Source organism: Peromyscus maniculatus, chromosome 13 (genome assembly GCF_049852395.1).
Source record: "Peromyscus maniculatus bairdii isolate BWxNUB_F1_BW_parent chromosome 13, HU_Pman_BW_mat_3.1, whole genome shotgun sequence".
Classification (NCBI taxonomy): domain Eukaryota; kingdom Metazoa; phylum Chordata; class Mammalia; order Rodentia; family Cricetidae; genus Peromyscus; species Peromyscus maniculatus.
The window spans coordinates 60,702,243-60,726,666 of NC_134864.1; the positions used below are offsets into that span (position 1 = coordinate 60,702,243).

A 24,424-nucleotide genomic window follows, 5' to 3' on the forward strand; every position below is an offset into this window, starting at 1 on the left:
ATTTTTCACCGGTGCGTCCTTCGGCCTGGTGTACCATGCAGTGCACACAGGAAGCGGGGTGTCTGGGACGGGTTCCCAGTGTCCGGCAGACATGACTCACAAGGTGCGCGTACGTGTGGACCAGAGGAATCCTGACACTACAGTGTGTGTGCACACAGCAGGCTTGCTTGGCCAGGGCTCCCCCAACTGATCTGTTACAGCCCTAAGCCTCAAGCCCTGGTCTCCCTTTCCTCTTAATTACCACCCGATCCATCTCAAAAAGAAAACACAGCGGAAAACCTGCCACACTAAACGCGCTAGTTTGGCCGCACTTAAAACAATGGGGACCTAAATAAAAAAGTTTCTGGACGACAGCGGGCTGTGCTGCGGGGTCCCCTTGACTCATGCTTTGTGTCACACTCGGGGAGCCCACTTGGGTGAAGAGGGGGCCCTTCCAAAAAAAACACCCCGGTGGCGGGGCGTCCTGCGGCGACACACAGAGAGAGGGAGGGAGAGGGAGATGGGGTGCCTTCTTCCACGTGCCCAGCTCCTTCAACTCGGGCCCATGTGGACGGGCCACCCCCCACCCACCCCCCACGTGAACGCGTCTTCTCGGAAGCCACAGGAAGAAGCCCTTTCCACGTCACGCCACCCGCCGGGGCCTCGCCTGGCTGCAGCCGGGGAGTTCGAAGACCCCCCCCCGTCCCCCGTCCCAGCACCAGCTCCAGCCCCGCCACCCCAAGGGAGGCGCGGAGCGGATGCGGACCCCGCGGCGGGCCGGGCACCCAGCCTGCCGAGCCGAGCCGAGCCGGGCCGGGCCGGGCCACTTCCCTCCGCTCCCAACCGCGCCCACGCCCGCCCGCCCTGCTGCAGCCCCGGTGCCCCGCGAACAAAGCCCGCGGCCGCGCCGCGCTCGCCCCCACGTCCCCCACCCCCACGCCCGACCCCCGGCTGGGCGGCAGGGACGGACCCGTGGGCTGCGCCCCCCGCTCCCGCGCGCGCCCCGCCGAGAGCCTTTACGGTTGGCCCGGAGCTCGGCGCCGGGCGGCCGGCCGTTACCACGCCGCGGGCGGCCTCGGCTCCCCGGGGTCCCCTCCCTGCACGGCGGCCGCGGGGAGCCCGCGCAGCCCTCCCACCCCCCCAACCGGCGCCGCTCGCCCCGGGCTCCCGCAGCAGGGGCCGAGGGGGCACGGGTCCCCGCCGCCGCCGCTGCCCCACGCCGCCCGCGGCCCCACGCGCTGGCCGGCCCCGCGAGCCGCTTCTCCTCCGGCTCGTCGCCGCCGCCACCGCCGCCTGCAGCAGCAGCAGCAGCAGCTGCGGACCCCTCGGCGCCCCGGCCCCGGAGCCGGCCCCCAGCCCACCCCCGGTGCCGGCTTCCCCAGCCCGGCTTCCCGGCCTCCCCAAGCCGTCCCGGGACTCGCAGGCTCCGCCGCGCACGGGGCCGGTTCTGGGGGAGGGAATGTAAACAAATCGGGGTTTTATAGTTACCTCACACTCGAGTGCCGTGTGCATCTCCTCTCCGCTCGGTACCAAACCCCGGCGGCTGCACCCAGTCGTGTATTCTCCAAAGCCGCCTGCGCTACCTGCGTCGCGGAGCCCAGCGCGCGGGCCGCGGCTCTACGCCGCCGGCGCACCCGGCCCGCTCCGGCGCCCTGCGCAGCCGCACCCCGGCCGGCTCAGCGCTACGCCAGCGGCGCACCCGGCCCGCTCGGGCGCCCTGCGCAGCCGCACCCGGGCCGCCTCGGCGCTACGCCGCCGGCGCACCCGCAGCGCCCAGCCATTCACTTTTCGCCGACGCGCCTGGCGTAAGGGGAGCCGCGGGTGCCGCGGGAGCGACACCGGCGGGCGGAGCTGGAAGAGGTGCGAGCTACGCCAATTGCGGAGCTCGGGAGCCCCCCGCGCTAGTTTCGTTCCCAGAAAGGACGCGGTGGGGTGGGGAGAGTTGGGGTGGGGTGGGGGGGAGTTGGGGCGGCTTTCTAACGCATGCGTGGTGCGCCCCTGGTCGCCTCGCCTGGCCTTCGAGCGCAGTCGGTTGCCGAGGCCTTGGGCTGGCTGGTGGGGAAACGTGCAAACCCGGAGAGCGGACGCCCTCGGCCCAGAGGTCTCGGAGTGATCGGTCGGGATGTTGGTCTGTACGCGGTTAGACAACTCTTAATTAAATAACTCCTCCCCCGCCGCCCCAGCAAACCGTTCCCTTCTCGGGGCAAATCTGAACTTCAGTGCTATGTGCAAAGTGTTTTGCATAACTCCCCCCACCGCACCCCCATTTAAAGCGCACTTACAGTGGGTCTTCCCAAACAGAAAGGAGAAGTGGCGTCTAAACAGTGTGCCACGCAATTCTGGTAGCTCTGGGTACCCTCCCAAGGACTCCCCACCGCTGTAACCAGTGGACAGTTTTACACCCGAAGGCAGAACCTTGATCTGCCCAGCAATTCCGGTAGACTCATGCCTACATCCTGCTGCAGCTTGCATCCCTTGGCTCACGCCGCCATTCACAATGGCCTCCTCCCCACTTAAGCGACTAACAAACAACCCACAATTTTCTTAAAAGGAGGCCCTTTGCTTCGCTGTGCGTTACTCCGCTTCCTGGCTCTTAATTCATGTCTAGGCTTATTTGTATTCTGCCCGGATGCCTGTGTTTCTGTATTCAAACTGAGCGTACGTACTAGTGAAAGTGAATTCTGGGGGTGCTCTATGGGTGTCCAACGGACTGCACATAACTCTGAGAAGCAGTATAATTGCCAGCTTTATGTATCAGGCACCTCCGACGTGCTTTGCATGTGTGTTAACGTAATACTCATAACATAGTGAAGAATGATTACCCAGGAAATGGAGACATAAGAAATAAGTAACTTGCCTGAGAGAACACAGGGAAGGAGGAGCATAGAGAACCAAACCTATTCAGTATGGCTACATGGCCTATTTGGCATACTTGAACCCCATGAAAGAATCCGGTGTGCCTTTTATTCTCTGCCTCTCCATGGAACATCTTCCAGGTGTTTAAGAAATGCCTGACTGAAAACACCCTGCTTCTCAGAGCCCTCTCTTTTTCTCATCTGGGAAGCCAACCCCATGACCTGACCCCTGCTATCAAAGGGAGAAGTTCTGAGAAGTCAAGCCAGACCTTGCCGCTAGTGGAAGAAGACAGTGGATGACCATAGTCCTAGACCCATGAATAAATCCGGGGATTACGTAAAAAGTATTGACTAAGTTGTTTAGAGTCTATCAGGTCATTGTAAGTAGACCCCTTTGATACAAAGCATAAAAACATCCAAGTGGCCCTTATATTTTAAGGTTTCTAATTATTAGATTGAACACTGTCAGTGTCTTCAAAATATATAATATCTTTCAAATAAGATAGAGCACCTGTATCACATTTTCCAGCACCTTGGGGGATTTGAGGCTATGTGTTTACTAAACAAATGCTTGCCTGGTTTGCTAAATACTTGGTGAAAGAGTGAAATACAGCCCTGCAGAACAGTCAATGGCTCCAACTGTGGGTGGTATTCCTCCATGCTCCCCACATCTCTCTCAGTCCTTTAAGATCTCCCAGAACTCCACAATGTGGCAATTTAAAGGGCTAATGTTCTTGCTCCTGCTGCTTCAATCAAGTGTCATTGCACATATCTGTACCTGGATTTTAAAGGTAACCAGCCTACCTCTATGAGACAGTATATTAAATTCCTTGGCCCTTTCAGTTCTTCCAAGGATTAGAAAAGAGTCAGGTACAATAACACCCCACCTTGAACTGTCACTGAAGTAAGTCCACGTCAGAGACCCAGCTTTCCTTCTGAATTCAGAGAAAGTGCTCACCGTCCACGACAAAGTTAAGATGGTGATGACATCTACAAAGAGTGGGACCGTTCCTAAGAAATCAAACCTTTCAAACTCGGTTATTCTTTTTGTGAATCAAGATTAGTAAAAACCAGGCTAGAGAGATGGCTCAGAGGTTAAGAGCATGGACTGCTCTTCTAGAGGTCCTGAGTTCAATTCCCAGCACCCACATGGTGGCTCACAACCATCTGTAATGAGATCTGGCGCCCTCTTCTGTATACATAATAAATAAATAAATCTTTAAAAAAAAAAAAGAAAGAAAGAAATGTGTTGTTTAAAAAAAAATGAATTTTTTTTTTTAAATCTCCTTAAATTCACTTCAGTCTAAACACTGATTTTCACATGGTTAAATATGTCTGGGTCAGACAAGGAAGTTTTGCCTAGAGAAGTGATGATTTAAGAGAACAGGAAGATGAAGTGAAAAGTGAGGTATTTACTTCCAGAATAGAGATTTTAAAACTGGGGAAAGAGGATGTCAGGAATAGGTAAGCAAAGGTTTGAACCTAGGCCTCAAAATTAGCAATTATCCATCATTTCTAGAGGCTCTGTATTTCATACTTGGGAGTGAAATCCCAGCTCTGCAGGTCTTCCTGTTTCTCAAGAGCAAGACTGCGTGTCTGAAGAGCCCGACTCTTTGAGACAGTACAGGAAGATCGGCCAATATAGCCTCAGCGAGGGACAAATGTGACTGATGTGCTTGTCAAGTAAAATTATGTAATAAACTGAATTTCAGAAATCTGCAGAGACTGAAATAGATTGGAGGTATGAAATAGCACAAATATGTAAGCACTTCCCACCCAGAACAGAAAAACTGACTTCGTGATGGTTTGCCAAGCTGACGATAACATTAAAATGGCTACACACTTGTCTCTCGTTATGGAGGTGCTAAGAGAAGGACTCTGCTCTCAGGGTTGCTTCTGCAGGAGCTCCCATAGCAGAAAAGCTGTAGAGCTACTGGATTCACTCTGGCATGCTCTTCAGAAATAAAAATAAGACCTCGCTCCCGAGAAAGAGGGAGGCTCACTCAGAAGAATGAACCAAAGCAAAAACAGTTATCCACGGGACATCAGGAGGATTTCTTGTCCCACACCTACTACGCATACTCACACATCCCTGGGATTCCATATTTAGCCCTTCAGTGCTCGGCCTTGAGATCGCATGGACTTTGACCATGACAGAAGTTACTGTCTTTATGTTATTTATTTATGCTGTTCATGGAGTGTATTTTTTCAGGCCTTTTATGAAAAAAGAGGTTCCACAAAAGGAGCGAGCATACATGATTATCTAGATTCCTAAGGTAGAGGGCCGCAGGACAAAGAACAAATAGCCCACTTCTCACTTGGCTCTCAGCCAACATTCCCCATCCAAGAACATGAAGATGTAGAAAAGCAGGCTTGGTACCCCCTCCAGCGAACATAGGACCCAAGGGCCAACAGGCAGCTTTCGATCCTTTAAAATCCCAGCTACACAGCTGACTTGGCCTTCAAAAACTCATCTCCTAGTCCAAAGGAATCAGAAAAAAAAGAAGAACGCAGCAGAAATGATCGTATCAGTATTGCAAATCTTAACCGTCTTGACAATGATTACCCTTCAATTTAAGGAAAATCACCAACATGGGAACAATTAACCGTGAGTTCCCCTAAATTAGTTGAAATGAATAAACACATATTTAGGATTCATTTTTAAAATGTCATCACCTGAGAACAAGTTTCAGATCTTGCCCAAAGCTTCCAAGATAATGAGACCAGTTTCACAACTAACATCTACAAAAACAAGCAAGTCTGTCGTTTAAGCCAAGACACACTTAGCAAACATTGTGTAGTTTCATGTGTTAAAACCTTTGACAGCAAGAACGCAGCAAAACTACATTTTAGGGGAAGCAATAAATGAACTGTTGAAACAAGAGTAGCAATTACTGGCTGAAGAGATAGACGGCCTAGAAGTTAAAGGCATTTTTACCCTCATAGAAGACCCTGGTTCAGTTCTTAGCACCCATGTAGCAGCTCACAAACATCTGTAACTCTAGTTCCAGGGGAGCCAATACCCTCTTCTGACCTCCCCTGGAGTCAGGCACACATGTGGTGCACATACATCCATGCTGGGAACCAGGCACACACAGAGTACTCCTACATGCATTCACACAAAACATTCATACCCAGGAAGTAAATAAAACTAGTCTTTCAAGTGATGGTTACAAGGATTTCTGAATGTCTCTTGTATTTCGTTCTAAGTAAGGAAGAGTGCTTTATTTATATAATAAAATAAGCCGCTTTTCTGCTCGTCAGAGAATGGCATAAATCACCACCTCTTTTCAATGCACAGGTTGGAAGAAGCTTCAGGTAATTTCTCACGCTTGTAGGGAACGTGTCTGGCAATGCCCACTAGTCTAGGACTCACTGTGCCCGGCTTTCTTTCTTTCTTGGGGATGAGCTCACCTATAGCACCAGATGATTTCATACTCAAATTTCATTCCAATTATTAGGATAAGGACATTGTTTCTCTAAGCAGTTATATTTCGTAGTTTGCCTTCCAAACCTAAACACATGAATTTACATGGTTTAAAAAATGTCAAGCAGCCGGGCGGTGGTGGCACACGCCTTTAATCCCAGCACCCGGGAGCTGCCTCACTCAGGTGGGTCTCTGTGAGTTCGAGGCCAGCCTGGTCTACAGAGTGAGTTCCAGGACAGGGACCAAAACTACACAGAGAAACCCTGTGTCGAAAAACAAAAACAAAACAAAACAAAAGTGTCATGCAACATTTCAGTGTTTTAAACATAATCCCTGATATAACCCCACAAAGTGGATCTTATGATGTCTGTCCATTTGATTAAAATATCTTGATGGCAGAGCCAGGACCCCAGTCCTAGCCGCCTGGCTCCCGAGATGGTACCCACACTCCTGCTTCTTACATCAAGACTGTGCCAGAGGTTGGGAGGCAGCTTAGACCTGCAGGCGCTTGCCACACAAACACGAAGACCTGAGTGGGATCCTCAGAACCCAGGGGGAAAGTCCACGCGTGGTGGTGGTACCTGAAATCCTAGTGTTGGGGAAATGGAGGCACGTGCATCCTTGGGACCTCCTGGCTAGCCATCTCAGCCTTACTGTCAGCCTCTGCCTGGAGGTAGCATGTGCATCCTTGGGGCTTCCTGGCTAGCCGTCTCAGCCTACTTGTCAAGCTCCAGGCAGTTTGAGAGAGAGAGAGAGAGAGACAGAGACAGAGACAGAGACAGACAGAGAGAGACAGACAGAGAGAGAGAGACAGAGAGAGAGACAGAGAGAGAGACAGAGAGAAGACTGTTTCAAAAACCAGGCACCAGAGGAACACCACTGGAGGCTGGCCTCTGGTCCGTGTGTGCGCATGCGCGTCTGCATATACGCACCCCCCCCCACACACACACACACACACACGCCCCACACACATGCATGGCTGTGCCAGGCCTGACTCTTGTGAAGATATCTGGCCAGTTTCTCTGAAATGGTAGCAATTAAAACATGAAGGGAAAGGGATCCATAAACCGGCGTCTATAAAGGCTGTGAGCCAATGGAAACTTTAAATGCAACCTTGAAAGAAATAGAGAACGAACACCAGAACATGTTGAGATGGTTGTATTGTGAACTTTGGTTCTTCTCTCTTTTTGCTTTATCTTCAACTTGACTAGCTTAAATCCACTCCGAGGGTGACGTTCAATTCAGTCTTTTAAACCGGAATGTTAGTTAGCCAGTCCTGTTTTACATTCATTTCAGAGCCTCCCTCCCCATCATGGCAATTTGATCTATCATGGCAATTTAATCTTGGCGTTCAAGTTATGTATTTATATCAGTAAAGTTATATTAAAAATTAAGCGGATCAGGTGTGTGTTAAGGACTTCACTCCTACAAATGTAAATATGAGCAACTAATGTGCAGGTCCATCAGGCCTCAGTTGGGTTCACTAAAATATACCCAAGCAGATTTAAAGTGAAAGCCATTAGTCTGCCTTGGAAAAGAGACCGGTATGGAGCAAGCACAATTCTGAACTTCTATTACGTGCAGTAAGTAGCTGGGATTCCAGGGTGGACAAAATGAGATTCCGGCCTTAAACAGCGTATGGTCTGGTGGAGGAGGTAATTAAAGAGGTAATTATAGCACAGGGTGGCGAATGCTGGGCCAGATAGAGGTGTAGTTGCTATGGCAGCAAAGGTAAAAATGGGTTATACTCAGGCTTCCTGAAATTAGTAACATCTGACTTGTGACTTAAGGATGAGTGGAAGAGAGCCAGGTAGAAACGTGGGGTCATGGGAGATGATCCACACAGACGTGTTGTGTGAATGAAAGCGTGGTTTTCAGATTAGGGAACTGAAACCTCTCTCTCTCTCTCTCCCTCCCTCCCTCCCGCGCTCTGTTCTCTGTCTCATTTTAATTTTTTTTTTTTTTTTTTTTTTTTGGCATGGGGGATTGGGAGAGATGAGACAGGCCTGGAAGCAGGGCCTTTGTGACCACGTCAAGGCGTCTGAGTGGGGGAGCACATTAAGAGCCTCAGAAGAATTTAACGCAGACAGGTGGCTGAGCTCAGGCAAGAAGGGAAGGAAGAAGATTAGCGTGGTAGGCAGAAGTGGTCTCCCCCGCCTCCCCCTCCCAAAGATGCCCTTGCTGTGATCCATGGGCCTGCGCATACGTTAAACCAAAAAGGAATGGAAGCTGATTGTGGAATTAAGGGCCTAATTTAATGACACAAGTCTCTAAGAAAGAAAGATCAAGAGGGAGAAGGGGAGTCTACAGCAGATAAAAGTGGGGGGGGGGGGGGGCGGTGAGATGGCTCCGTGGGCCAGGCTGCCAAGCCCGACTCCCCACATTCCATCCCAGAGCCCACATGTTGGAAAGAGAGAGCCGACGCCTGCACATCGCCCTCCGACCCCCACATTTGCGCCTAGGCACCCTGCTCCCCAAGCTGTTTTAAAAAGACGTCAGGAGGAAAATGGCCGGTGACCCTGGAACCTCTACATAGTGCGCAGTCTCGAGAAGCCAGCGATGACAAAATAGTTGGACCCTCCCACTTAGAGCCTCCAGAAAGAAAGGCGGCGTTGTGGGTCCCTGGGTTTTTGTTCAAGGATGCCCAAGCCAAGCCTCTGACCTACAGGCACAGTGAGAGAATGATTTTTTTTTTTTTTTTAAGTTTTAAGACACCAAATCTATGGTAACATGTTTTAGCAGTATTAGAAAACTGAAGTTAGAAGTTGAAGAGGTAGAGTCCAATTTGAAGATAAACTTTACTCTGTACCTGTGGCCTTAATTTGGTCATCCTTCAGCTTTATTATCTCTGAGAGGGGCCATACCTCACAGGGTTCGGGTCATTTAATTCCTATGGGGTGTCAATATAACAAATACACTAACATTGGCATATACCATACAGTAGAAATGCCTACTGTAAGATGAATGAATCCTAAAAACACCATGCTAAGTGAAATATAGCAGTCAAAAGCATGCTGTTGCATGACTGTGAGATGCTTAGAATGGGCAATTCATAAAGACGGGAAATAGAAGAGAGAGGCTGGGTAGCATGGGAGAAAAGTACTGAAGAAATGGCTAGTTAATATTTAGTGGGTACAGAGTGTCTGTTTGGGATGATAAAAATACGATGAAAGAAAATAGACCAAAGTGTCGCAATAAATATAAAATAAATAAGTATACTGCCTAGTACATACAGTATTCGAGGACTTGGAATTTATTATACCACATAAATGATTATATAGAGAGTTTTGGTGGGCTGGTTAGATTATTATTTGGTTGTTTTTTGAGATAAGATCTCACTATAGATCCTCGGTTGGCCTGGAGCTCATCATGTAGCCCAGTAGGTTCTCCACCTTGATCCTCCAGCCTCAATGTGCAAGCGCTAAAATGTCAGCTGTACAGTAACCACCTCTGGGGGCCCGTGGGGGGTTGTTTTTATTTTAGTGCTAGGCGTGGACCCCAGGGCCCAAGGCATGTTAAGCATACTTTCTACCCTTGACATTCCTTAACCCCTATAGGGTTATTATATAGGTTGTAAGCTCTTTCTTAACTCCTATATACATTTTATTAGTTTTTTTTTTTTTTTTTTAATTTTGTTACTTCCCAGGAGTAGCGGCACACACCTTTAATCTTAGTCCTCAGGATGGAGAGGCAGTTTGATCTCTGCGAACTCAAGGCCAGCCTGGTCTACAGAGTGAGTTTCAGGACAGTCAGGGTTACATAGTGAAAAGAGAAGGAAAGGAAGGAAGGAAGGAAGGAAGGAAGGAAGGAAGGAAGGAAGGAAGGAAGGAAGGAAGGAAGGAAGGAAGGAAAGAAGGAAGGAAGGAAGGAAGGAAGGGAAGAAAGAAAAACATTTTGTCATTTTCTCTCTGGATTTGAAATAAGAACTTCATATAAGAAATAATAGCTTTGTCACTGGAGAGCTTCTGAATCAACTGCAATTTGACATTTACAGGGGCCAGAATAGCACTACTATTCTTTAGCTCAGTGTGCTCTTCACCCGTGTGTGTGTGTGTGTGTGTGTGTGTGTGTGTGTGTGCATGTGGGGATCGAAAAGAAAGAGGGAGTGCTGTGGATATTGCTCTATATCTAAATAAAACACTGATGGCCAGTTGCCAGGCAGGAAGTAGGTGGGACAAGGAGAGAGGAGAATTCTGGGAAGCGGAAGGCTGAGGGGAGGGACACTGCAGCCACTGCCATGACCAGCAGCATGTGAAGATGCCGGGAAGTTACCAGCCACGTGGCAAGGTATAGATTTATAGAAATGGGTTAATTTAAGATAAAAGAACAGTTAGCAGAAAGCCTGCCACGGCCATACAGTTTATAAGTGATATAAGAGTCTGAGTGATTATTTTATAAGTGGATTGTGGGACTGCGGGGTTTGGGGAACCTGGAGAGAAGCCCTCCAGCAACAAGGGAGACAACCACGGATGTCACATCTGCCATTATTTTGAGACAGAGTCTCTTTGGCCTGGAGCTTATCAGGTCGGCTGGCTGGCCAGTGTGAGCCCTCGTGACCCACCTGTCTCCACCACCCCGGCACATTCAGCTTTTCCATGTGGGGTCTGGCGTTCAAACTCAGGCTCCCTGGCTTGCAAGGCAAGCGCTTTACCAAGTGAGCTTTCTTGAAATGCAGCAGTTAGATTGGTCATGGGTGGAGCTACAGACACACCTTAAAAATGACGCGATGCTATTTTAAAATTAACTGGCTCAGATTCAAAACAGGTCCACCCTCCTTGCAGTAAAATTTAACGTAACCAGTTTACATTTAACCTAATTAAACTTTCATCTGTGTTTATAAGTAGGGCTCTCACAGTCTACTTATATTCTCATTTTACCTGAATTTTGGTACTGAGAAAAGTACATCTCTTAATTTATCTACTGCACGTGTACAGTATCTACAATAGTACTTAACGACGTTAAGAAACAAGTGTAGTGGCTGATAATCTGACTTTCTACATCAACGAGGTAATGGGGCAGCAACAAGGAGTAGAGAGAAAATAAAAGCTAACACAATATTACGACAACAAAGTGCTGACCACGTCTCATTTATAAGAACTACACAGCTGATTTGTGAGTTAGACATGGCTAAATAATTCGGCCAATTTGGGGTGGGATGGGTGGGTTCTGCCAATTATAGATGATTGTCCAGTAACGGAAGATGAGAAGGTGACTGAGAAATTTAGTTTCAAAACTCTAGCCTTGTCTCATTTATCATCCAATTCCACCCTACTGTCGCTGGGCACTTCACGCACACCATAGGTAAACAGGCGGCTATCTTGAAAAATGTCTTATCCATCCCAAGAACTGCTAAAAGAATTTAGCAATTTGATGGGACATCATTTGACTGGTTAGGATGTATAAGTGGGTTGTCATTAATATTATTAATAATAATTAATTAGTTAAAATAATTAATATTATTTAATAACTATATGGCAGGAAACACAGGCAGACTCCTGTTTCACAGTATTGACTCTCTCAGCACAGAAAACTGAAATCAGAAGGGCCTGCACCCCTCGGCACTTCCCGTGAGCACTCCTCCATGCCCTCGGCCTTCTCTTCCCTCCTTCTCACAGCCATGGTTACCTACAAGGACTGTCTTCTGTACCTACTTGATGCCCTTTCTCCCTTTCTCAAGTCACCCATCGAAGTGGGGCTTCTCTCCTACCACATCTCCCGGATCGTCACGGGCCGACCTTAGTCACTAAACCATTTTGCCACTTTTCAAATGACACTCAACCTTATTTCTCAGAGTCCCCTGCTTCTTCCCTCAGACGCTCAGACGTTGATGAGTTTGACAGGAGGAGAAGACATGCCTAGAACAGACACCCGGAACCGGTAGCCACGGCGGGGTGTTCCCTTTTGATTGCCCCCCGCCCCCGTTAGACTATAGCAGCCCCTTTCCTCCATCATGGAGCTCACCTCCCCTTTGGAACAATCTGCCATACTCTGCTATGTTGAGAGCAGACAGCCTTCTTCTGGTTTCCCTTAACCTCTCTAGTAGTTCATTTCCTAATTTATTCAAGGGCTCTTATTTTCAGCCCTTGACACGTAGGCACTCTCTTCTGCGTCCTTTTGTTTGCTATCGTAGACTGGTGTTTGTGAAGGGAGTGTTTTAAGGGCCACTGGCATCCATCCACATCTCTGAGCACTGTTATTCAATGGGCAGAGCCCCACCTTCCCTGGGCCACTGAGGAGTGAGAACCAAATTCTGCATTTTAAATCAGTGTCTCAGAAGCTGTTTTTAAAATACCAGATTGGAGGAGCTGGGCAGGCAACCCAGTAGCAGGGTGCTTGCCCAGCATGCTTAAGGGCTGAGTTCGGTCTCTCCAAACCAAACCAAACTAGGGAATCACAACAATACACTCATCCTGAATAATTTTACATACCACCGTTGAGCGTACTGTCTATAACTATGAGACTATCACCGAGGTTGGTTGGGTGCCTTGGGAAGAAAAGAGGCTTGTTTAGCTCAGTTTTAGAGGCTGGAAGTTCCAGATCAGGTGGCTGTCTGCTGAGAGCCCCTTGGGTGAAGCCACGCCTCAGGCAGAGCGCATGGTGAAAGCAAATGCATGCACTGGAGACTACACTGTGGAGTGGGCAGCTCCAATGAGGAAGGGCCCGGGGCCAGGCTTCTCCTCTGTAATAACATTCTCACAGGCATTAATCACCATCCTGTGGGAAGCACCTCAATCACTTCTGAGAGGCATTCTAAAGACCAAACGACCTCCCATGAGGCCCCACCTCTTAAAAGTCTAAAGCCCCCCACCCACATCACCACACTGAGTAGCTGGCTTCTGACACTTTTGGTTTCAAGTACAAACCACATCCAGACTACAGCAAGTCCCACGGTTTCAGCTACTAATTATATGCTGGTGACATCCATCTCTGTTTTAGACGTGAACATGACAGTGAGCTGTCTCATGAGCGACTCAAACGCACACACCTTATTGCTCGATACACACCACTGCTCACTCAGTTCTCAGAATGGTTCTATTATACTTCCTGGAAGGGTGGAGGAGAGAAACGGAAGTGATGTTATCATTCCGGTCTTCTCTGGTCTACACTCTATCAACACCTTTAAGTTCTCTTTTAACAATTCTTTTTTTTCCCTCCAACTCTAGCCTGGATCTTCTGGGCTCCAGTCATCTTCCTGCCTCCTCAGCCTTGAAAGTAGCTGGAATCCTAGGTACGGGCCACCATTGCACTGGTTGACCCTCATGACTTGACTCTTGCATCCCATTATACCCACATCTCTGCGTGCCCCCCCCAAACTAAAAGTTATGTATTATCTAGAAGGAGTTGGCTCCTGATAAAGCCCGCCTCCAATCTATCCTGCACAGTGAAAGTCAGTAACTTGATCCACTACTCTCCTACACAAAACTTCCAGGAACTCCCACACCCCTTGAGGTGAGAAAATGAGCTGACAAACACTTGACCAAGGCTGTTCCTGAAGTGGCTCTGCAGATTCATCTCCCACTACTCCATTCTACAACTAGAGTGTCCGGCAGGGTAGGCACGAGGCTACTACGTCTGGCCACCAAGTACTTGAAATGTGGGTCGTCCAAATGGATACATGCCGTGAAACACACTTGGATTTCTAAAATTTAGTACAAGGCTAAAAAATCTCAGCAGTTCTTTCCTATCAATGATATGCCGAGGTGACATTTCAAATCCATGGGCTAAGTAAACGTGTTAACATTTGACTAGCTTCTTCTCACTGTCTCAGCTCTCCCTGTGGTCTGCAGTGTGAACGATGCGTTTCTCGAACTCTTGCCCAGCCCCGCTGAAGGACTCGCTCTGTGTCCTAAAATGCTTCCCAGTGCTTGCAACGCCTCCCTCCCTCCATCTCTCACTTGTCGTCTGGGGCTCTGTTGAAGTAGCCTCCTTACTCTTCTTCCCTACCCGGACCCATTCTGGTTTAGAAATCCTCCTACGCATTAGCAATTAGATGCCCCACCACCGCACATAGCTCGCGCACATGGTTCATTTGTCTCCACCTTCTGTGAACCGGGATGTGTCCTACGCTCATCACCTCCTGGGTAGCAGGGGCTAGCACCTCAACATCCTGTACACACACGGCTTAGCACAAAGACGCTACCTCCTAAGCTCTGCTTTTAGAATGGCTATTGCAAATGGCTTCTCTGGACCCAAAGCCAGGAAGTATGGCTGATGGCATATGTACAGGATGGATTATGAATAAATATCTCGCCTCATCCTTGTCTACATCCTATTCAACAACACATCCAACTCACTCTAATTTCTTTTGCACCCAGGAAAAGCTTCAAACTGTACCAATTACTGTGACTGAGGAAATGATAAGACAACAAAGTGAACACAGGTTTTGTTTCCTGAATGTTTCAAACTTGCTTTAATGCTGAAGGACATTCACTGTGAGAAAAAGTACCTATTCGTTGGAAAACATTTTTATAGCATTTCCCAAGATCAAGTCTTTGCATGAATTTAAATGAGGCTTCAAATCAAATCATTTTCTTTATAATCCTGCAAGGTTGGCATTCACAGAGAAGTTTTGAGCACATCAAAAATTCTGGCACACTCACATCATAATTAACGTTTGCCACATTACTTGCTTTTTGGAAAAAAAATACTGTGTGCCAAATATAAAAGTAGTAAGAACAGACAGTAACAATTTACTTCCCTCAACTACATCAGATAGAATTTTCAGTGACATCCTCAGCATTCATTCAATTTGACCACTCTGAGATTTCAAACAAAGAAGTGTTTTCAGTCGTCTCAGGCATAACTACAGCTTCCCTTCCTTTATATTTTTATAAGATTACAGTTTGTCGAGGATGATATTATAATTTTCCATGTTATTTAAGAGTCCTAGTGTTACCCTCTTGGGACACCCCTGCGTTCTCAATCCTGAGGGAGGGGCTTCCCTAATTGAACGAGAGCGGATGAGAGACATGGCGGTCGACTGAAAGAACTCCCAGGGATGAAATCTGAAAGGACTGAAGCAGGAAAATAAAATTTTGTGTTTTGTTATAACTCAAGTTTCAAATAAATACCCATGAGTCTATATCGATACAAAACAAATGATCGAGCACACTGGCAAATGTGGAGGACAAATAGTCCATGTAGAATTTAAAATGATGGATGTGGACTTTCAACGAAGAGGCTAGACCTAACTTCCCTGTCATTAGACGTGGGCTGTGCCTGATAACTTCCTTTCAGAGACTAAGGCAGCGAGGAGAAAGAGCAGCTATTTCTCCAGTAGAGGAATCTGACAGATGCTCTCAGCTTGGCTGCCAGAGTCAGCAGCAGTGATAAATCAGGTTGTCGATGTGCCTCGGATATGTGATGAAAATGGACTTGAGGGTGTACTGTGTGGAGGAACACATGTGTGGAACAGCTGTGATGCCATGGGTTTAATCCCCAGCAACTTAGCATTAACACACACACACACACACACACACACACACACACACACACACACGCACGCACGCACGCACACAGAGGCTCATGCTCACACAGAAATTATCTTCCTGATAGGCAAATGGATCTCTACAAGTTCAAGTCCAGCCTGGTCTACATAGCAAGTTCTGCACCAGTTAGCAATACAAAGTGAGACGCTGTCTCAAGAAAAAAAAAAAGTGTATCTGCATGAGCCAGGTACAGTGGTGTGTACCTAGAGTACCAAATACTCAGGAGGCTGAGGCAGAAGGGCTGTTTAAGCCAAGGAATTAAAGGCCAGCCCAACACAGCAGGATCTCTATCTCTAGGTCTCTACTTAGATAGATGATAGATAGATAGATAGATAGATAGATAGATAGATAGATAGATAGATAGATAGATGGGATAGAAAATAATCAACATTAATTCATAATAGTAACAAACATGAGTGTAAGAAGTTAATAACAGGGGAAAGTGTGGCATATAAGATCTTTCTATATTATATTTGTAATATTCTATAACTCCAAAATGCCCTAAAACGGTTTATTTTTTAAAATCTTTATTGACTTCTTGTCAACTTTTATTGAGTTTTTACATTTCATCCTGAATGCTCAGATAATGCCCTCCTTTTAGAAACACTTCTTTAACATCTTCAAAAATACTTTTAGCTCTGAGAACACACTCTTCCAATCTCTGTTTCTTAACTTCGATTGCCTTATCACTTCTCAGTGTGAGTCAGGGGGAAAGAACCTCAGCAACTCCCACAACTCCAACTGTGTCCTTTATATTGAATATTCCAAGATCTATATTCTGAGCCTAGTCTCTCTTGCAAAAGGTCAGGCTTTCTTTCCAAATACCAAGTAGACATTTCTACCCACAGACCTTCCTTCGAGGATATTCAACTCAGTATGTCCAAAGGAGAAATCCCCTTTTAAAGTACTAATCCTATGGTGTCCCCAGTTATGATTAATGGATGATCATTGTAGCTTCTCCAGTCATTCTAACAGGTCCTTACACATCCTCATGACTATTTTCTTTACCGTCCTCATTCTCTGATCACACACTGATATTCTTTTAGTGTAATTATATCTGTTCCCTTTGCTTCACCCCAATTAATTTTCTTGAATAATAGGCAATCCATTGTTCAAAAACTCCATGGCCAATTTGTGAAGTGAGAAGGTAAGCCTAGGTACAGATGGGACCTAAGATCAGGGTACGGGATAGCAGTGGGAGATGTCACTGGTTTATATTCTTTAGGAAAGAAACAAAACTCACTTGGTGTAGTGCAAAACTCACTATTGCCTCTAGGAGCCAGATTACAGGCATAGGCAAATTCCAATGGGCATGGCAGGACCCTGCCTACTGCCTCTGTCCATTATTGATGTGCTGCTTATCCAGTAAGTGTCACCGCGAATCTGGTAGCCAAGAAGCATTGCAATGTAAGGTCTTCGTTCCCGAGACCCGGTACTCCTTTGTCGACATTGCACAAAAGCAATCACAATGTGATGACTGCCATGGGAATGAGAAAATTCTCCTTTGCTTTAGTCCTGACAGGCGGCTGTTATATCATGAAGCCATTCACATTCTCCTTCTTCCTTGTTCATAGAACCCTGACTTAATTGAGACAACGGAAATCATGTTATCACATGGGAAGCAAAAGCCAAGCTCTAAATAGTTTCTCCTTAATTAGTCTAAATTAAGTGGTTTGCAAACATATACATTTCAGGGTCCTTTCTATTCCCTAAGACTCTTAAAGACTACAAAGTGCATTTGGGTACATGGATTATTTTCACCAGTATTTACTATGACATGATAATTTCATTCATTTGAAATAAATATAGGCTAGATATGTGGAGGCTCATTCTTGTAACCCTAAATTTGAAATGCTAAGGCAAACAATTGTCATAAATTTGAGCCCAGTGTAGGACTACATGGTGAGTGAGTTCCAAATCAGGCTAGCCTTTAGCAACAAAGAGAAATCATGTCTGAAAAAGGAAGGAAGAAAATAAAAATGAAAAAAGAAAGGCACATCATAAATATATGTTATTCTAGATAATACTTTATAGAAAATGATTTTAGTTTTGATAATAAGGAAAATCATTCATCTTATTAATTGAAGGCATGGCTTCTCATATCTAGTGTTAAGTCCAATCTGTTGATTTGGTCTCAAGCTGTGGCTATGGCCTCTTTCTAGTCTCATAGGAGCATTTACTTTAAAGAGGAAGGAGAATTGTAATAGACTTTCCACATTGTCTTTGGATATCTTCCTTTAATATTAGAGTAACATTCAAGAACCAGTGGTTTCTTGCAGGTTGATTACAACATAAAATTGGGAAAGAAATCAGTGAGCTTTTCACTCTGATACTTTCAGAGTTTTGTTCTTTTACCCAAGTATGATTCTGTAGCCTGAATCAGTCATTGGAAAAAATATTGGCTCACTGGGCCATGTGGATCTTTCTAATGTTGACATATTTCATCACAGCATCTAAAACATCAGTCTGGTTAATATCACCACCAATCTCCTCAGCTCGTCAGAGAAGTCTCTCAGTCCTGGGAAGCTGCCAAGCTCCCAGGGGTGGAAGTGAGTTCTCCAACGCTCTAATTTTCCTCTGAAAGCGGGGATTTTATCATTTGCAGCAAAACCAGCCAGTTGTTTTCCTTGAACTGACAGGCTTAGTTTATTCATGTACAAGAAATGTCTGCAACAGACCCATGTCTGAGCAGCCACATTCTGCTTGTTAGTCTTTCAGAGGGGAAACAAGTGTTATAAAAAGTGAACATTTCACCTCATGATTCAAAGGACTGCATCAGGGATGCTGAGGTGAGACAGCAGGCCCTGGAAAAAAACCAAGCAGTGGGACTTTACACCAGCTCTTGACAGTGAAGGGTGTGACCATTAGCACCATTTGGTGACTCTCCTTTAATTGATGTTAAACTGTGGGCAGAGTTTACCATACACACCATGGCCACTTATGCATTTTCAGTGAAGTGGACAGACAAGAAAGGGTTTAGGACCTCAGGGTCAGGGACCACTGATGACCTCAGCTTATGAGATGCACTGTTCCATTTCATTCACTAATGAATTCTGGAAGAGACATGCGAGATGTGTCTGTCCAACGAGCGAAGGGGCCTCTGGGAAAGGGACTTCCTTTGAACAAGACACATCTAACAGAAATTACCCTTTTCTGACTGTGGATTTATGGATTACATGAGAACACTGGAACTTATTCACCCAAGAGGCAAACAACACCCCTAATTTGGGAAAATAGAAGAAAAGACATCAGGGTAACATGATGTCAGTATTGAACAATCAAATTAATTGTTCAACCCTAGGACTACCTTCCCTTGAGAATTCTAGCTATGGGAGGTAATTCTTCACTGATTAAGTGATGTTTAGACAGGTATTCTGTTCCTTAGAGTCCAACCATCTCTACCCAGATAGGTTCTCATATTTCCCATCAACCTACCAGGATCAACCCAAGAGTCTGCTCCCCAGTGCCAGATACATTTCAACCTCTGTGAAATGAGCAAAATCAAATAAAATCATTACAAGCCGTTTAACAAGGAACAGAGGCTGAAAGGAGGCACGCCAAGTTGAGTAACTAGAATTGTGGTTTAAACGGAGGCGAGTCTAATAAAAAAGGAAAAGTTAAAATTTAATACAAGAATACTGAGAACCCTAAAAGAGATAGGAATATAACATCTGGCACTCAAGGATTAAAACACATTACTAACCAGGAGCACAAAGTAACCAGATTTGCAGAGGAAAAGACACACAAGTACCAAGATGCCAAATAAAGCTGGGCCCAGAGGTCCAGCCTATCATCTAAACTATTTAGAGACTGAGGTAGCAAAGTTGATTGCTTGAGAACCGAATGGACTATAGGGTGAGGGTAAAGCTAGTCTGCACAACCCAGTGGGACGCTAACTCAAAATAAAAAGTAAAAAGAGGTTTGGAAATACAGCTCAGTGGTGGATCCCTTGCCTAGCATTCAGGAAACTCTGCTTCCATCCCCATGACCCTAAAATAAAATAAAATAAATATATAAATAAACACAAAAAAAGAAGATATAGTATAAATGTATTTTTTGTGTATGCATTGGACAATTAGTGTTTTACCACCCAAAATGAAAGTGATTAAGAGAAGCAAAGAAGAGGAAATCTGGGCCTTGTCAAGTTATAGCAAAGAGGTATTTATAAAATCAGCCTGTTGTTTTGATAGGTGAAAACAGGTCTAGAATTTTCTTGTCTAATTCTTCTAATCTTTAACTATCACTTTAGTTTCTATGAGATTCAGAAAATGGAATGTTTAAATCAGAGAAATTGAAGAGAGGGAAAAAGCTGGACTTATGAACCCCAAACCATTCTTTTTCAGTTACTCTATCCACTTCCCTTTTATACGTCAATGGAAAAGCAGAAATGACCTGCGGCATCTCTGCCTTTCAAGATCTGAGTTCCTGCTTCTACAAAAAGAATCTAGTCTACTTTATAGAGCAGTTTTGAGAGAAAAAAAATCCGTAAACATATACACGTTGACTCTTCTAGTGTATAATAATTTTAAAACCAAAGATGTTATGTTTTAAACTCACACATAAACGAGAGTCACATTACTTACATACTTCAGCTCATATGAGTTGAGGAACGAGTAAACGTGACCACATCAAAGCTAATTAGAGGTTTCAAAATAAAAAGTACCGCCTCCATATCATCATCAGAAGAGGCCAAATTCTCAAGCAGTCAAGGGTCCAGACTCAGGAGGAAAAGATAAACCCAGGATTCTTAACTGGTATTCTGTTATTAGCAGATACAGTTTTAGGACTGGACGGAAAGAAGGAGAAGCTTGCCTTGGGACCATGATTTGTGTTTGACCTTTTACTCCAAAGAATTCCTGGAAAAAGTTTGGAAATAATTTTACTACAAATAAAAAGCCTGATGGAATTCCTCTCGCAATAGCAAAACCGACATAGAAAATATGGGCCCTGACATCCTGAGCCCTAGCAATGGAAAGTCTGTACCTAAAGTAAGAGACGCAGTCACAGCCGGAAGGAGCCGGTCAGGAACCGCGCTCTGTAGAAACAGTAAGCGGTTATATACACAGCAGGAATTAAGCACTTAATGAAGTTCTCCCTGTGTTGTGAGGACATTCTAGTTGTTTTGTTCTTTATAGTTTATTAATAATGATCACTATATCCCTACATTTCTGCATTCCTCACTGCATTGTAATGGTGCAAGACTGCCCTTACGGTGAAGTCAATACCCCTCCTGTCTCTGTTGTAGAGAAATATAGATGTCATAACCACATTTTATAGTCTGGTAATTAATTAATTAATTAATTTTTATTTTTCAGGACAGGGACCCTGGCTATCCTGGAACTTGCTCTGTAGACCAGGCTGGCCTACCTCTGCCTCCTGAGTGCTAGGATTAAAAGTGTGTGCCACCACCATCTGGCTCGGGTACATATTCTTTTAATCACAAAGTGGAACTGTTTTCTAGGAAAGTTTTTGTAAATAATTTCAAATCAAAGATTAGCAAGGGAAAAATTATTTCCGTTCTATAACGTGCTTTGTGAAACATTTGATGACACCAACATAAGACAAGACAGGTTATCAGTAAGTGTGTTTTGTTCGTCTTTTAAGGTCCTGGGGACTGAATCCATGGTCACATATGTCAGGAAGTGCTCGCTGTACCACTGAGTTAACATCCCCAACATTATCAGTAACTTTAAGTAAATTATTATTATTATTATTATTATTTAAAGAATTATTTATTTATTATGTATACAGAAGAGGGTGCCAGATCTCATTACAGATGGTTGTGAGCCACCATGTGGGTGCAGGGAATTGAACTCAGGACCTCTGGATGAGCAGTCAGTGCTCTTAACCTCTGAGCCATCTCTCCAGCCCTAAGTAAATTATAATAGTGAGAATTAGGGTAGAGTTTCACTTATAATTTGATGCAGAGGCGTAGCTCAGTGTTGGAGCACTTGTCTGGAAGGCATAAGTTTTGTGACCTGAACCCCATCACACACACACACACACACACATACACACACACACACACACACATACACACACACACACACACACACACACACTTCTAAACTTAAAAATAGCCTTTTGTTTTGAAGATGGTGTAAGAGAAAAGAAAAAGCATGCTTGCAAGTATACAGCTTGGAGCTACATTACGTCGAAGGTTTTCTAATTGGACACTCCCTCTGGCATTTATAATGTAGCCGTTGTTGAGATGACTACTTCCATTCTTCCATCAACAGCGTGGAAAAATTTCTTCTCCAAATTATCCATTTCAGTTAGGTAGCACAGGAAAGAATTAATGCTTAATTATTGACAGTTTCATTAGCCCCCAAAAAGGAATTGATGTGAGTCCTTGTGTAAGCGGAGAGCCCTTAACCCCTGACACGCCCTGGCCAGCATTAGGCTCTGTGATCAGCCTGTGGTCAGATACAGATCTTGGTACTGAGTTTGCAGTCACTGGTGCTGCTGTTAGATTCAACGTGAATATGATGCTGGGGACGAGGCAGCCGAGGAAGACAGATGCAATTTATCTCAGATACTGAGTTGACAAGAAAGCTCTGGCTCTAGGCGTTGTGAAGGTGGGTATGGACTATATGGGTGGAAGAATCTTTTACCAAAAAAGAGAAAAGGAAATGGAAGTGAGAGTAAGTTAAGTAAGTTGAGCAAGCGCTTAACCATCTGCAGTGTGTGAGTGACAGCTCAGTGAGGGGTCAAGGACTAGAACTGCCGGTTCCACTTTTCAGTGACGAAACACTTGAGCTGCCTCGAAGAGAAGGGAGGCTTGCTTTTTGGCCCGGAGTGTCAGAGAATGACAGGGTGGGTGTGACAGCTGGAACAGCTCTGACTTGAGCAGAAATAGGAGGGGCTGAATAGAGAGAGCCAGGACCAGAATCAAAGCTGGGCGAGCACCTTGAAAACCTGCTGCACCCTGGAACCCACCTCTACCCTTCCGTCACACCTTCCATCCCCAAAGGTTCCCCAAAGCCTCGAAACAGTTGAACACTTGAAGACCTAGCATCCGAACACGTGAGCCTATGAGGGATATTTCTCCTCACACCGTAACAGTAACAGAATACACAGCTCAAATCCCAAAGATGACATTGAGCCAGGAAAATCAAAATCAAAATCAAGCCTTTCAGATGCATCTAGAAGATACTTGCAGTCGTTAGACTGGATAAAATTGGAGAGAATGAAGAGAGAGCTCAGGACTGCTGACTAGAAAACTTAGGAATTGGCTCTATTTTCATTAGGCTAATTTACATGATCTGACATCTCTGCTGCTTATTATTATTATTATTATTATTATTATTATTATTACTATTACTATTATTACTGTTATGATTTTACTTTTCTTGAAAGAGCTTCCCTGATGCCTTTATCAGAAGCAGTAGTACCTGCACCATCTGTCCTCTTCCTTCAAAGAGCTCGTCAGAAGTTGCGGCTGACTAGTTTTGACTATTTTGCCTGTGCTTGTCCACTAGAAAGCGGGTTTTATGAGGTAAAGGCTTTTTTGTTTCAATCTGCACTCCTTATGCTTAGCACAGCATCAGCCGCACAATGCACATCACACAAACAACTAGCAATGAATCGAAATGGGTGTGGACGCTGGTCAACACAAGAGGAACCTACTGAGGTTGTAAGGGAAATTGAACAGTGATAAATCTCTGCAATGGCTTCAGATGCTAGCCAGGCATTTATTTTGACCTCTCCGAGAGGGAAAGCAAATGAAGTAGCGAAGGATGAGAAGCAGCAGGTAGCTCCACGGTGGAGCACACACTTAGCATGTGCCAGCCCTTGGGTTCGATCCCCAGAACTCAAACAAATACAAAAGAGCAAGTTGCAAAGGCTCCAAGGGTTTGGCTTCAGCATCTCCTTCCACGGAGGACCTGTGATTAAGAGCGTATATGAAGAATTTTGGGCGTTTAAAGTACAGACAATTTATCAACCATCCAGGGTTCTCTCATAAGCTTCTGGGATGGAGGCAACATCTGCACCTCCTGGTTCTCTTATGTATGATGAATAGTCCATAAATGTTTACTGTTTCAATGTATGCTTTAATTATAGCTTTAAAACATCCTCTTACATGCTTTAATTATAGTTTTGGCAAATGAGTTAGAAATGACACTAATTTTGCTGGCATTTTTTTTTTTTTGGTCTTACTCAAATTGTCCATTTCTCCAAATGCTTTATATACCAGAAGTCCATTAACAAAATGTGTTTCAACCTCTCTTTGCATAGCCCTTGCACTGAGGCCTGAACATGCTGTTCACACAGCCAAAGCTGCCAGAAGTGTGAGGTCTGCCCCATTTGACGTTGAGAGCCATCCACTCCCGTCCGCACAGTTCCTGTTCCTCTTCAGGGAGTTTCTGCTGCTCCTCTGGTACTTCAAGATTGTCAGGACAGCATCTGACCTTGATAGACTATGTACATCTTTCTTCCCTTGGGTTTACCTGTCTTGTTTCCAATTCCTTCTTCATTTCCTTTCCTACCCTACAAGTCACTGTCTAGCTGTGGATTAATGCAACAGACACAGCATATTGGAATGGGTAGGGCTTAGAAGAATCTCTTCCTTGTTTTTCAGCTATTCTTGTGGGCATGTAGATTTGAGTAATATAATTGCCCCTATGGTGTGCTGCCAATGATGAGAAGTTGGTGCTGCCCAAATTCCATCACCA

General features: G+C 45.4%; 1 protein-coding gene across 8 annotated transcripts in view; it reads right to left on the minus strand.

The window, feature by feature from the left end:
* Slc39a10 (solute carrier family 39 member 10) overlaps nucleotides 1–24,424 on the minus strand; it is a 130,070-nt gene that overhangs the window by 51,391 nt on the left and 54,255 nt on the right. The window contains exon 1 of one of the 8 annotated variants that reach the window (XM_076550407.1): nucleotides 2,262–2,404. The exons of 6 other annotated variants lie outside the window; for them this stretch is intronic. The gene's annotated coding sequence lies outside the window, so the exon portion shown is untranslated. Of the gene's footprint in view, nucleotides 1–1,467; nucleotides 1,626–2,261; nucleotides 2,405–24,424 lie in introns of those variants that run through there. One more of the 8 variants, XM_042260391.2, reaches the window with a different exon arrangement.